This window comes from Suricata suricatta, chromosome 11 (genome assembly GCF_006229205.1).
Source record: "Suricata suricatta isolate VVHF042 chromosome 11, meerkat_22Aug2017_6uvM2_HiC, whole genome shotgun sequence".
Classification (NCBI taxonomy): Eukaryota; Metazoa; Chordata; class Mammalia; order Carnivora; family Herpestidae; genus Suricata; species Suricata suricatta.
In genome coordinates this window covers 23,548,320-23,562,770 of record NC_043710.1, presented here as the reverse complement: position 1 = coordinate 23,562,770, position 14,451 = coordinate 23,548,320, and positions in this window count along the sequence as shown.

Below are 14,451 nucleotides of genomic sequence, written 5' to 3'. Positions count from 1 at the left end.
TCATTACTACCCAAAGCAATCTACACATTCAATGCAATCCCCATCAAAACTGCACCAGCATTCTTCTCAAAAGTAGAACAAACTATCCTCAAATTCATATGGAACCACAAAAGACCCCGTTTAGCCAAAGTTATATTGAAGAAGAAAACCAAAACAGGAGGCATCACTATCCTATATCTTAAGAACTGTGTGTGTGTCATGTTTATATATTCAATCAGAATGGTAAGGATAGTAACATTTTGTTCTTATTCAAACCAATTTGTTTGACAAAAGTTCTAGGGTGAAAATGTTAAAAACTGACAGTATGTTTAGGTCAAAGGATAATTATAGTGAGAGATTAGTTTAGTCACATCAGAAGGAGTTCACTTCAGACATTTTTCTAGTGTCAGCTGCAATATTTTCTGCTCACTAATGGGAATCTGAGCTTTCTTAAGTAAAGAGATACAAAATAACATTACATCAAAGGAAAGAACAATGTTCTTCTTGGTTGGAGTGGATTTATAATTTACTTCTTTCCGTTGTCAGGGTAAAATCTAAAATGCTTTTTCTTTTTTCATTAAAACAATTTCTTCACTAACCGTGCTTATGCATGCATCGTCATGTAAACCAGACATGCTCTATGGCAGTGCTCCACAGGGTGGAGATGCCCTCCAGACTGAGAAAGTGGTCACATTTATTTTTCCTCTGGCTTTCTCATTAGGATACTGGTTCCAGAACATTGCTAGTGTCATGATTGTGGGTAATGATTATTGTCCATGCATTTCTCCACATTTCTCAATTTCACCTTGGCTCAAGTTAAAATGACACAAACTATATATTCAAACCATATTGTCTTGATGCTCTTAGATATTAAAAACAATGATGTTGCACCGTTGCGTTACAGTGTAGTGTGTTGCAAGAAACATATGTGTTAGAATAATCCATGTTAAAGAGATTTTCTACAGTATCTTTTAGTATCCTATATACAAGGACTCAAAGGAGATATTTTCACATCGCTGTGTGGAAGGGGAAACCTTTGCCTCAGAATAGTTTTCTATCTTTTGGAGTCTATCCATAGGAAAAAATTTAAATTTATTTATTCATATGAATTGATGTAGCTGATAATGGCTCTTTCTTTTGGGTCCACTCAAGTGTTACCTTGATGCTATGCTCAGGGGTCAACTCATAAGAAACATCTTTCCTGGTCACTCATACAAAGTACTACCTCACTCCTTTCCTCTCAGACTATTTAATCCTCTCATCCTACTGTTTTTCTTTATTATGTGTAATTAACTAAACGTTATGTATGTATTTGTTTATTATCTCTCTTCCTCCACTAAACATAAGCTCCATGGAACCAAGGACTTCTCAGTGTGCTCACTATGAGAAACATAGTTAATGGGATGTGGAAGCAGCTTTCTGAATAAATGAATGCATGATTTATTTTTCTACTTGACTATAATCTCTAACCTAGCTCAGACCACACTTCCTAAATCTACCACTGTCTTTTTCCTCAAAAGTTTTTATTATACACTCTGGTGCTCAGTGCACTAGAATATCAGTACCACGACTGAATCAAATTGGAGCTCTTCTGCCCTCTCTATTCTCTATATGTGGCATATTTTTGAACAGTTCCCATTGCCCACTTACTAGGCAATGTCTCTCAAAGAGAAGGAGAAGCTGCCCCAAAATATATACTCAGGTCATCTTTTTCTCATTCTGATTTCACTTTGAGTTGTTTTTCCTGCCTGCTACCAACTCTTCTTGTCTCTACCTTCTACTTTCTTTGGGAGTAACTTTTCTTTTTATCTCACTGCCTCTGAGTCTGATGGAGAAGGATGGATAAACAGAGTTCAGAGCAGTGAAAACTCTGTGTGGTGCCCTAAGGATGGATACCTGCCACTCAATATACATTTGTCCAAACTCAGAATAGACGCCAGGAGGAGTGAACTACAATGTAAACTATAGGTTTTTGGTGATGTGTAATCATCGGTTTATCAAATATACGAAATGTACCAGCGTGATAGAGGCATGTTGATGACAGGGAAGGCTGTGCAGGTGTCAGGGTAGGGAAATCTCTGAACCTCCCCCTCAGTTATTCTGTGAACCCTAAACTGGTCTAAGAACTAAATTCTTTAAAAATGCAATTGGGTGAATAATAGTAAAATTATGTACAGAAAAACAGATATAAAGAAAAATAACACCCAAGATGTTTTCAGGAGACAGGTTGCTAATGAGTTTCAAAGTAATGATAAAGAAAAATGAGTTACATGGAAAAGGAAAATTAATGACAGTAAAGCAACTGTGAGAAGGAAAATACAGTGATCAGCATTAAATGTAGCACATTGAGAATTCAGCACTTCATAATCACATTTGCCATATTTGTTGACTTGTGTGATAAAACTTAAAATTTTTGAAATAAGGAAAAGAGATGAGATCTTAGGGTTGCAAAGAAAGAGGAATCATAAAGAGCAAATACCCACCAGAAACAATTATTTAAGTTACATTACAGGCATCATATTTAATGCTTTTAGCCAACTTGAGTAACAATTTATTTTACTGGTGGAAACTCTGTGTTAGTATAGTATACTCTTTTCATATTTGTCACCTTTTGGAATCATTAAGATTATGCATCAACCTAGACATTTTTAATGTCTGTTAGGACACGTTCATTCATGACTTGGCTCAAATGAGGGTCACAAATTCATCATTCTTTCCTTTATTAAGATTATCTTCCTTTATTACTCCATGTTTACTCAACTTGGGTGAGTTTGTCTACTCCCAAGTTTCTGAGCAGTATGTATATGCATATAAACTAACCTAGACCTCTCTCCTGAAATCTAGAATTATGTGTATTCTGTTCACTGAGCATGTCTTTTGTCTCCCAGATATTGAAACACAGTACTTTCTAGTCCCTTGTCCTTTTTCCATTATGCTCTTCCCCACTGTCTATTTAAGTAAATAGAGCCACCATCATCAGGTTAGAAATGTGAACATTTTTCTTGATTACTCCCTCTACCTTTTGATCAAATCTAATAAACTGTAAACTCGAATCTATTCCCCACCCTGCATATGTCTCAAACAACAAATTTCTCTCCACCTTCATTATCATTTCCTTTTTATGTCACTATCTTTCTCAAAACTCTTGAAAATCCTTCTTGGAAATTCTAGTATATCATATATTTCTCCCATTATTTTTGTCTGTTTCTTTTGCTACCCTTTACCTTGCCTTCAAAAATATATTTCTAAAATAATAATCTTATCTTTTCATTCTCCGATATAAAACCCACACACATGGCCATCCATTTATCTCAGGATAAAGTGTATGGTTTTCTATGTCCATTTTATTTTTTTTAATTTAAGGTAATTATAGATTCAGGGACACCTGGGTGGCTCAGTCAGTTAAGAGTCTCACTCTTAATATTGGCTCAGGTCATAATCTCATGGTTCCTGAGTAACAGGAAGAGACTTGGGCTCTGCACTCACAATGTAGACCCTGCTTGGGACTCTCTCTTTCGCTGCCCCTCCCCCACTTGTGCTCTCTGTCTCTCTGTCTCTCTCTCTCAAAAGTAAATAAATAAACATTCTTTAAATAAACATTTTTCAAAAGGTAATTATAGATTCATCTGCAGCCACAGGAAGGAATACAGAGAGATCCTGTGTACCCTTGACCCAATTTCCCTGTTGGGAGCTGCCGAGTTTTGGCCGCCTCAGGCAAGGACATATCACTCTCCAGGGAGCAACCAAAAAAACAAGATTTACATCTGGAGGCTAGGAGAGTGCATTTCCTGGTCCAGGATTCAGAGACAGTCACACTGAGCCAGACAAGAAAAGCCAAAATGAACAAAAGATCAAACCTCATTCAGGTTTATGCAGCGCTAATCTTCCCCTGTCCATCATTGCGGACAAAAGTCTGGGCGCTTCCTTTGATGCTGTGTTCGGAGTTTCAGTTTCGGTTTCCCCTTTCTCTAATAATCATTTGACTCTGTTACCTGGCAACCAACTTGGGTCAGTTTCCCGCCACAAATCCTATACTGGTGGGATTTATTTTCTAAATAAACAGGGGCTTGATCGGAAAAACGCTTGTCTTGCTTCACTCTCTGTGCTCCCCTTCCTGCCCTATTTCTCTCTCCCTCCCTCAAGAACGAACCCACAAGGATTTACCGCCCTGCCCGCCTGGATGGCTAGACCGAGGCATTTCCCCCAATGGCGACTTCCTGTACAATTAAAGCACACCATCACAATGAGAACATTGATATTGATTCCACTGACCTCATAGTTTTTTTTTAAATCATGGTTTGTCAAGCTCTTTATGATATGGCATCTGCTTAACACCTCCATAATTATCTTCCCTGAAGCCAACTCTCAATTCTTTATTTGATTATGACAAATAATAATAGTACTCAACTTAGAGATTGAATTTATAACTTTCATAAAGCTTTTACATGTGTGGTCTTATAGACTGTTAAAGGAACCCTATTATGTAGGAAAGATGTATGTCTTCACAGACAGCATTTTAAAGGTTGAGCTAAATATGCAAAATACAATGTTTAATTTGAAATCATAAACTAAGTCAATGGTACATGAACAAAGTACTAAAATATAGAGAATTCAGTGTTTGTTATGTACCTAGAACTGTATTTTATATCATCTGATCTGTAAAACTACTTGTCGAAGGAAACACCTTATGATATGAATTATGTTTAATCTGCAAAAAAAAAATCCCAGTTATTTTATTGATGGGGTTCAGTGAAATTATGCAGTTTTACATAAGATCGCATTACTATTAATTAATGAGTTCCACCTTGACCAACATCTGCTCTTCAACCTCTGAAAGCTTTAGCCCACCTATGGACAAGTTACAGAAGATTGGAATTCATTCTTTCAAAGTTTCTGTATGAAATTAATTCTTATTACAAAATATTCATTTTAGAACATTAAGAAAGTAATTAAGAACCTGAAACTTGAAGAATTTTGTTGTTTTATGAGCCTACTTGGTGTTCTGCCCCAGTCCTACACATGGTCATTTAGAGTAAATATAAGTGTTTGAGACCAATTTAATTTTAAGATCTCATCTTCACTCTCATGAAGAGATGATGATCCTAAAGTCCCACCTGCTTAGTAAGAAGTGGTTTCAAGAAAGTAAGAATGTACCAGAGCATCAATTAAAAAGGTATGTCAAGACGTAAGCTGTGGATTCTATACTTCTGACGGCACTTTTCCTTCCACAGATTCCTACCACTGAACTGTAAAACTGCTTACTGATGTTGGACACTATTGCCTTTTGTGTGGGAGGCAGATGGCATTTTCTCGGCACAGTGCAGAGTGGATTTGCAGAACTAGCAAAAAAGGGGGAGGCAGCAGAGGAGGAGAGAGAAAACGTTTTCTCATGACACTTCCTTCAGCAGCAGCTGTGATAGTGTGCAGCTGACTTGGCATGGAGGACCGTGGCCAGGTGGAGGTCTCCTGGGACTCCATTAAAAGTTAGAGTTAAATCACAAACAGAGACACACATCCAATCCCCATCTGAAAACTCTATGGCATTCAGGCTTATTTAGAATAAAGTAAAGGTCTGTCCTGCCTGCCATCCAGTGCTGAAGTGGGGATTAAAAATAGCAACCTAGGAACGTATTAATAATGCAGATCTCTCCTATTTTGTATCATACTTTCATTGTTTTAACCAAACTTGACCTGGAGGAGACTGGAAATCCTAGAATCACATTCGAGTCCTAGAATTTCTTGTGTTTGCTCCAGATAGAATTTGAAAATAAATCAGTGAGTTTTCAATATTTTAAAATAAGGAGACTTCATATAAATGTCTCAAAGAATCACAAAGTTTCACCCCCTTCACTGTCAAGTCCCAATATGCTAGAGTAGAGGAGTTGGAGCAAACACTTTGTGGAGAGTCTCTCATTTGCTTTTTTTCCTCACATATTCAGACTAATTTTTCTTCTTAAGCCAGAGAATATATAATGACTTATTTTAAATTTTAAATTAAAAAACAAGCTTACAAAGCATCATATCAGTTCAGACTAAGTTCATTACTGTTTTGGAGAATACTAAAGAGTTTCTAAACTTCAGTAATGAATTATCTGATTCTCTGATATATTTTCTATGATTGAAAGTGATGTGAAGGATCCAGTGACTTGTAAAATGTGGCCCCCAGAATTGTTGGTATTTATGGAAATGGCTCTATCACTTCCTAAAGCTCTTTTCTAATCAAACCAATTTGAACTGTGTAAGTATTTTCTATGAGGAAGGGGTTTACATATATTACAGATTTCACTCTTAGAAACAAAATAATTTTGAGGGCTGTTTTAAGCATAATTAGCTTGCTTTGTAGAGGGGAACACATAAGCCAAAAAATATATATTTGTACTAAATCACTTAGTTTATAAGGCATTTGTGTGGAGGGATGGGATTCTGTCCTATAACCAGGAATGAAAAACTTTTTACATTCATTTGAAACAAATCTTCTGAAGCTGTGTTCTCTAGCCAGACTTTAGGTGCTTGGGCTGATGATTCAGTGGTTCTCAGCTGGAAGGACATTTATTGCATTGGTCTACCCCAGAACTATTCAGGAATATCAAGGTTCGGTGTGTGTGGGGATACCCACCCATGCCCAAAGCACACACATGCACACAAACTTCTCTGTTGGACAGTATTCTTCTCCTGTCCCCTTCATGAAGACAACTAAAGGTCCCTCATTAAATGAAGACTCTTCCAGGTTTTCTCCATAACATTGCTTTTCAGCATTAAAAAAAATATTTTTAATGTTTAATTTTTGAGAGAGGGAGGGAGACAGAACATGAGGAAGGGAGGGGCAAAAAGAGAGGGAGACACAGAATCCAAAGCAGGCTCCAGGCTCCAAGCTGTCAGCACAGAGCCCAATGCGGGGCTCAAACTCACAAACCATGAGATCATGACCTGAGTGAAAGTCAGACGCTCAATGAACTGAGCCGCCCAGGGGCCCTGGCCTTTAAGCATTTCATAATGCCTCCAGCCCGGCTACCATTGGAACATTGTGGCCCTACTCATTTTCCCCAAGTATGTTGTGAAGGGGCAAAGTAGTAAAAAGATGTGTTTGGACTGAGAATGACTCATGTTCAGCACAAAGTTGAGCATATCATTTAAGCTCACTCAGCCTCCGTTTTCTCACAGAATGGAAACAATACTATGTACTCTCTGTACTAATCACTTGAATTAAAGAGGATACCTTTGAAAGTTTCTAACAAACTGTATGACACATAGAGGTTAATACGTATTCCCACTTCCCAGGTAATTAGCTAATCAACTTAAAATATCCTTCTCAAATGACATTTAAATTTTAGTAATGGCCTTTTGTGCCTTAAGTCATGGGACTAAGTGTATGAGAATTTGAGTCACTGCCAAAGAATTAAATGAAGGAAGAAATCATCTTTGTTTTCTCTGAAATTGTATCTGAGCAGACCCTTGACTTGAGCTATTTAGCAATATCTGCAAAATAATAACTTCCTTCCTTACTTCAAACTGAAATCAGACTATTTGCATCTGTCCATAATTGTATATAGGGTATATTTCAAGCAATTTTGAAATACATTGATTCTTCTTTCCCTCAATATGCAATTACTTTTAGGAAGCAGGTAGAGCCACCTAGATAGCTAGAGAAGCTACTGATAGTAAGAAACCCTGTTTTGTTTGGTTTTGTTTTCCCCAAGATCAACCCAACAGGAAGAAGAATCTTAAAATTCCTGAGTGTCTTGCTCTGTCCCTTTCCTGTGGGGTTCCAGAGAAGCCTGGGATCAGAGCTGCTAAAAAGACATGTGTCCCAGGCAGTAAATGTGAACTAAATAAAAACACAGCTATAGGGAACCTGGGTTCATTTGTGCTCTTTTGAAATGTAAAAATAACACCCAGCATAGTCAGGATCCCTGACTGCTGATCACAATGCATAAAATAAAGGCACCATCCAAATGAGAAGCATCTCATTCCCAGGGACATACTTCTTACGGTTTGGTTTTACAGTCTGAACAGTTACTAAATGTGGTGCCTCCTACTTTCTTTTTTTCCCTCTGTCCTCTAGGGGTAACAGAGTGCTCCAAATACAACTTTAATTGGCCTGCTCTGGCTTAACAGGGCCATCTGCTGTGGCTTCTAAGACTGTCTCTTGGGTCTCTGTTCTCTTCCCCAAGCATGGCAGGGGTCCTTCACTCTGTTTTGCATTGGCTGCCTGCTGAATTTCTATATATGTTCATTTCATTTTAAAGACAGTTTTTTTTTTCCTAAAAGAAAGAGGGTTTTTTTAAAAGTCATTTAGGTCTGTTTGAAGGCATTTTTGCTAAACTTTTCTATTGGCAGTGTGGAACAAAACCTTTTTTTTAAAAAAGCAAACAGACAAGCAAAAAAATCAAGAGACAAACAAAAAGTCCCCTTTATATTTGTGAATAAACCAGGATACATAAGAACACATTTCGCTCAGAATAGAATTTGTATGCATTAGGGAAATGGGTTTATGATGTGTTCATCTCCTTAGCAAACATATTGTACTGCCAAAATGAATATTGTAACTATCAGTGCCTGGCTTCCACTACTGGAATCTGTATTTTACAGTAATCAATTTCACTATATGTTATTTTGGCTGAGGGATGCCTAATCTCGTTCTCCTTCCAAGGTCATTAATACTGTCAAAGTAATCATGGGGCATTCTGTAGGGTGTACCTACAGGTATTCTTGTCATGGTCTATAAAATGTTGAATACGTGCAGATGATTGAGGGCAAGAACTCACTTTTTCATGAATGGAAATCTGAATAAAGATGTAGTGTTGTTATCTGTACATGTTGCTCTGGCATAAGCACAATTATGGAATTATAGATAACACTTAAGGAGGTTTTACTATATTATACACACTGTTCCAAGTGCTTTGTCTGAATTAATTCATTATGTCTTTTACTTTAACACCACTTTTAAATAATTATAGTTATGAAGAAAGAAACCACAATAGGATGTAGGCCAGACTCAGATAACTTTGAAAGCTACAGATTTATTTTGATTTTATTTTTTATAACCTCTGAGTAGCTGGAAGGTATCATCCCTTCTCTGTGTCATTTAAAAGATTGCCTTATGCCTAGTCCTATGATGATAGGGATATTACTATGATCAGCTAATTCTTGTTAATATGTCCATATTCTAAGCAATCGTTTCTCTATAATCTGCTTACCGTGGAGATTTGCCCACATGGAGAGATTGTGCCTGCCCAGTGTGTCTAGCTAAGACATTGCACACCAGGCATATGTGATGTGAACATGGATGGTGTGACTTCCTCTCCAGGAGACAGGAGCGTACTCAGTGAGTTGAGAACATAAGTTGATGTGTTATTGAGCAAGTTAGAGAACCACCAAATCCCTCTCAAAATCATATAATGAGTATATAATACTCTTCATGTTTTGATCAATAGATAATACATAATTATAAATATTTTAAAGTTTCTATAAGATTTCTCTTAGATTTTGGCCAGATTTGTGCCTTCTCATTTGAAACATGTGGCTTTATATTGTTATTAGTGGTAAACTAAAATGCAGACTTCATGTTATAAAGAGGAAATCAAATTGGTTTCAGAGTTTCAGTTGATAAGCCTGCAGTTTTACATTGAGAACAACTTCTGTTTTTATAGGAAGAGATAAAATGTAGAAATAGAGAAGCGAAAGATAGTATTTAGGAAGAGAATTTGAAATTTCCTATTACCATGCCTTAATCTGGTTACTCTTTTTCCTCTGATTGAAATTCAGTAAGTCACGCTCTTGTTTGGAGATGTAGAATTCCACACCTTCTTCCAAATAGTTTTTGAAATGCAGGCTTTCTACCACCACAGGGAACAATAACCCACTATATTCCACCTGCTGTTCCATATGCTGATTCGTGTGAAAAGAAAAAATGTTGGTGTTTGTTTATTCTTTTGGAGATAATGTCATTAAAGAGTTGCTTATTTGTTGCATGAATAAAATCAGAAAATTAGAGACTCAGAATCATTTCGCAAGGAGAAAACCTTAAGCAAGAGGAGAAAAGACTGACCCAGTCAAAATGTCAGGGGACTAAAACTCAAGCCTTTAGATTTCCACTCCACTGAGAATTCCATAGAACATGAACATAGAATTTCACAAGGTTAAAAAAGAAGAAGAAGAGAATTTGTCTACTGTGGTGTAAAATCCAAGGAGCTTGTCAGTGGTAGTGTTGTAATTGTTTCATAAACTTTCCCACATTTGGAAGCTGCTTTAGGAACAGTATTTCAGGTGATCAAATGAATGCTATTGAACAAGGGGTGATGTTTGCTTTGCCTACCATTAGGGATAGACTGGAGGCAATGACAATACAAAGCTAATTGGTAGAAATCTATCATAGTGACATTTTAAAAAAGAAGCCAAGTAACTCTTTTTTTTAAAATCACAAATTCGTCTTGAAACACTCCATTTTATTTTTCATTAGTTTCAGGTCCCAGTTAAACCTCTCTCTTAAGGGAGCACTATTATCTATCTTTCATATCTCTGTTTCTAAGTGTGTCTGCAGAAATGACGAGACCAAAAATAACAAAGATCTGCAATTATTAGTGTTCCTTTCCATAGTAGATTTCTATTTGCTTTTTTGTTGTTGTTGTTAACAGTGAAAGGTAGTTTTAAATAAGATACTTTGCCTTAGAGAGTTTGAGACTATCAGATGAATGTTTAAATCATCAGTATACCATCATGTAAGTGAGTACTTACTCATAAATTATGGCTGTGATGCATGTTGATATGCATCTCACAGGCAGAGATGAAGACATGAGGCTTTGGATTTCTCATTCGGTTCTGTTTTTGTTTATTTAGCTGGGGTTGCTCTTCAAGTTCTAAATGTTGTGGATCAGGAAGACAGGGAATGACTAAGTTAAAATCTAATTAAAATGAAAATATGGGAGTTCCATTACTTTTCACTTCACCATTAGCTATTTTTAAGTCAGTTACTCTAGGCAGTGACAAAGAGTTGATTTCAAATCTGTCAAATGCCACACAGTCTTGATAAAAGATGCATCTAAATTTATACAAGAGTGATTTTTTATTCCATAGCCTTGAATAAATTTGGAAAGTAAAAACAGTAGTATTAATTATGTTATTTTAAGTATTTCCCCACTAAATAATTTAAGTGAGGATTTGATTCTCTCAGACATAGTATCCAAACTACTTGGGTAAAAGTTTTAAAGCTGGTGAATTTCTATTCCTTTGCCATTGTACTTGGGTCTCTGTCAAGGTTCATATGCAGTTTTATTGTCTGGGTGGATACTATGTGCCCAATATAGTCTCATAGTCTTGAGATAAATTTAAGGATCTATAGAAATGGAAGGGCAGATATTTACCTGAAGGTTGTCATTACAACCCTGCTCTTTACTTGGAGAAGAATTTTCCTTAAAATAGAAAAATATAACAGCGAGAACTGGGTAATATAATGACCACAATATAGAGTTGACATTGTGCCACAGGTACAAACTGGTAGCCTGTAGAGACAGAGTCTCATGTTTGTTTGTTTTTAATTTGTGGTTTGATTTTTTTTCTTATAGGGAAAATTGTTACTATGAGAATTTCAAAAGTTTGTAGGCAAATTGCAGGAAAATTAATAATATAATCATAGGACATACTGGAGAAGAAGGTTTTTATAATCTCCAACTGTTCCTTGATACTCAGTCAAGAAAATATATCAGAGATCATTAAGATAATTAATATCACCAATAGTAAGGTATATTGGGGAATCACAAGGAAATTTAATGAGACATATTAATTCAATCAGCAATCAAAGAGAAATTTAAGAGAGATAGAGAGAGAGGGAGAGAGAAAGAAATGAAGCAGATATATAAAGTAGAGAGGATAACTCTTACTAACCTCCATAGAGAATGGGATATCAAAGAGAATCTAAGAGAAGAGTCCATATTTATTCACATTTCACCTTATGCTTGATCAACATAATCTTAAATAATCCAAATAAAATTTGTCTTGCCATATAATTAAATAAGAAGTATTGATATATGGTTTTCTGGTTATAATACCATTCTATAGTTTTCCAATGGGGTATTATTAGGGGAGGCTTTATAAAAGGTATGCAGAAACTCTATTATTTTTATATTTTCTTGTGAGTCCATAAAATCTCAAACAATTTTTAAAAGTTTAAGAAATTACCTAGCACTCAGATCTTGGTTTTCAATAAAATTCTCCAATAAAAAAGTCTGAACTCTTTAGATAAATGACTGATCAAAAAGTTTCACAATGATAGGGGTATGCTAAAAGGACACAGAACCCAAACTGGAGGGGAACTGAGCAACATGATAAATAAGATAGTATTGGGTTAGAAAACCATGAATATCCATGAATCCATGCATATTTGTTTATGGATAAATAAATAATTGAATAAATAAGGAAGCAGGGGAGGAGAGGGAAATACCCTATACCAAAGAATTACAAATAATGTATATAGACACTTTGCCTTCAGTGGGGTGGAACATGCGTCCTTAGTACTCAAGTAAGAGCTGCTCATAGTGATTTATTTCAGAAAAGTATATCCTATGGAAGGGCAAAAAAAGAGTAATTCTCCAAGTGGAGAGTCCTGACAAATACTATCTTAGTTAACTGATTTGTGTTAACATCAAGAGTTGTAAGTTATGTTATAATAGTATGTACCCTTGATATGACATGATAAAAAAATGCCACTTTACCACTGTGGTCTTCCTCTCATAAGAGAAATATCAGATCCATGCAAATTGAAAGATACCACAAAATATCTGACCAGTAATCTTCAAAAGTGTTAGGATCATTAACGCAAATGACTGGATAGGATCTAACCCTGGATATGATCTTGGTAGGTAAAAAGGACATTGGGTAAAAACTAGGAACATAGGAATAAAGTATAAACTTTAGTTCATAATCATGTAACATTTGTTCATGAATTGCGATAAGTGTGCTATACCAGTAATAAGATCTTAAATTTAAAAATAACTGAGTTTAGAATATATGGGAAGTCTGTGTACTGCCTTCACAAATTTTCTGTAAATTTACAACTATTTTTAAATTAAAAGTCTACTAATAGAGGTACTGATAATAGTTTTCACCCTGCTTGATTACTGAATTAAATTCATGCTTCCATTTATTAAAATAAAATCTCCATTTAGGTTTCTCTCTCTCTCTCTCTCCCTCTTTCTCTCTCTCTGTTAAAACTTGTTTGAGTACAACCTTGGCTATTACTATGATCTGTCTGAGTCAATATGGCACTTTGATTTTTATAACTTTACCATATATTTTATTATCTGATTGTGTACATCAGTTTTCTCATTTTTAAAACCAGGATATATCAACTCACTGGATAGCTGTAAAAATACAGTCAGATTATATTCAAAGGCACTCACTGACATTTATGGCCACAGAATAAATTTTACACGAACATCTAAATTTTACTTTCTAGAGATGGACTACATTTCATGATTAGAATGCATCTTCTCTAGAAAAGTTGGTATTACATTGATACTATGCCTTTAAACTTAATCATTGTAAAATCAAGGAAATAAATCCTCATTGATTGCTAATATTATATTTCATTTGGTTTCATGTTCAGAAACGCTATATATCTGTAGGAGAGTGTACTGTTAAGGATAGCCTCAGCAGTATCTCCCATCCCACATGTTCTTCTGCTAGGGACCTTATCTTTCCCCTTTCAACAGGTGGATCCATAGTTCCCCTCCCCTTGAATCTGGGCTGGACTTTGTGACTTGTCTGTTATCAGATAGGATAAGTCATATGTGAAGCTGTGTGACTTCCTGGGTTTGGCTCAGAGAAGGCCGTGCAGCTTCCATCTTGGAACCCTTGCGCTCAGATCCAACCTTCCCTCTAGGGATTATAATGAACTCTTGGGACCCAGACACTGGGAAGCCCAAGTTACAGGAAACAAAACCATGTGGATATGTTTTGGTTGATAGTCCCAGGTGAACCTAAACTTGGAGTCATTCCAGTCCAGACACTAACCATGTGATAGACATGTTTTTGAATGCATAAACCTTAAGATGACATTAGCTCCCGTTTTCCTGATAGCCCCCGATGTGGAGCTTTTCTAGCTGAGGCTCCAGATATTGTGGAACAAAGACAAACTAAAACCCTTACCCACAGAGTCTGTAGTTTATTGTTTAGCCACTGAATTTAAAGTGGTATATTTGCAGCCGTTAATCATGTCAAACCTCTTATTTATTTCTTATAAAATGGAAGAAGGGAGCAAATGCTTTTAGGCCATACATTTTCTTAGGTGAAATAAAATTATAAATTTTCTCCATAAATTCTTAAACATAAAAGGGTACATGTCTGTTGCCTGGATTTAATCTGTGAATCTCACTGTGCTTAGAATGGTCCTATGTAGAATTTTTCTAATGTATATTCTATTAGTGTGAACATGAAATCATTTATTTGTCTGACTCTGAGCTCTGGCTGTCAGATGCT